This window comes from Colobus angolensis, unplaced genomic scaffold (assembly GCF_000951035.1).
Source record: "Colobus angolensis palliatus isolate OR3802 unplaced genomic scaffold, Cang.pa_1.0 Scaffold77, whole genome shotgun sequence".
Classification (NCBI taxonomy): Eukaryota; Metazoa; Chordata; class Mammalia; order Primates; family Cercopithecidae; genus Colobus; species Colobus angolensis.
The window spans coordinates 3,454,383-3,455,642 of record NW_012121487.1 but is presented as its reverse complement, the minus strand read 5'-3'; positions in this window follow the sequence as shown (position 1 = coordinate 3,455,642).

The following is a 1,260-nucleotide window of genomic DNA, read 5'->3' as shown; positions in this document are numbered from 1 at the left end:
AAAAAAAAAAAAATTAGCTGGGCATGGTGGCCTGTGCCTGTAATCCCAGCTACTTGGGAAGCTGAGGCAGGGGAATCACTTGAACCCGAGAGGCAGAGGTTGCAGTGGGCAGGGATCTTGCCACTGCATTCCAGCCTGGGAGACAGGTGGGACTCCATCTCAAAAAAAAAAAAAAATCCCCCCAGTAGAGAAAAATTTGGAAGAGACAGAAAAGTAAAAAAGAAGAAAAAAAATCACTATAGATAGACTACTTAAATACAACCACTATCAGCATTTTGAGCTATTACCTTTATCCTTTTTTTCCCACATAGTTGAGATCTTACTTTTTATACAGTTTTGTATCCTACTTTTTCATTTAATTTTAATTTTATAACAAATATTTTTCTATGTTATAGGCTCTTCACAAACATTAGTCTTTTTTTTTTTTTTGAAGCGGAGTCTCACTCTGTCGCCCAGGCTGGAGTGCAGTGGCAAGATCTCGGCTCACTGCAAGCTCTGCCTCCCAGGTTCACCCCATTCTCCTGCCTCAGCCTCCCGAGTAGCTGGGACTACAGGCCCCCGCCACCATGCCTGGCTAATTTTTTGTATTTTTAGTAGAGACGGGGTTTCACTGTGTTAGCCAGGATGGTCTCCATCTCCTGACCTGGCGATCCACCCACCTCGGCCTCCCAAAGTGCTGCAATTACAGGTGTGAGCCACCGTGCCTGGCCAAACATTAGTCTTTCTTTTGCAATTAATGTTTGGGGTATTTTTTGGCATCTTTAGTTCCTTATCCTAACCTTTGCATACAAGTCCTATGTTCTAAAATCAGAGTGATGGCTGGTGTGGTGGCTCACCCCTATTATCACAGTACTTTGGGAGGCCCATGTGAGAGGATCACTTGAGCCCAGGAGTTCAAGACCAGCCGGTGCAACATAGTGTGACCCTGTGTCTACAAAAAAAAAAAAATTTTTTTAAATTAGCCAGTCATGGTGGCATGTGCCTGAAGTCCCAGCTACTTAGGAGGCTAAGGCAGAAGGATCACTTGAGCACGAGAGTTTGAGGCTGCAGTAAGTCGTGATTGTGCCACTGCACTCCAGCCTTGGTGACAGAGCAAGATGCTGTCTCAAAATAAATAAACAAAATCAGAGTGAAGTGAGGAAAACAAACACTTCACAGTTTTCTACAACCCTTTTAAATTTCACCAAATTTTAGCTCTTTCCTTTCTTTCTTTCTTTTTTTTTTTTTTGCTTAAACAGAAGATCAGGACCCTCTTCCCTC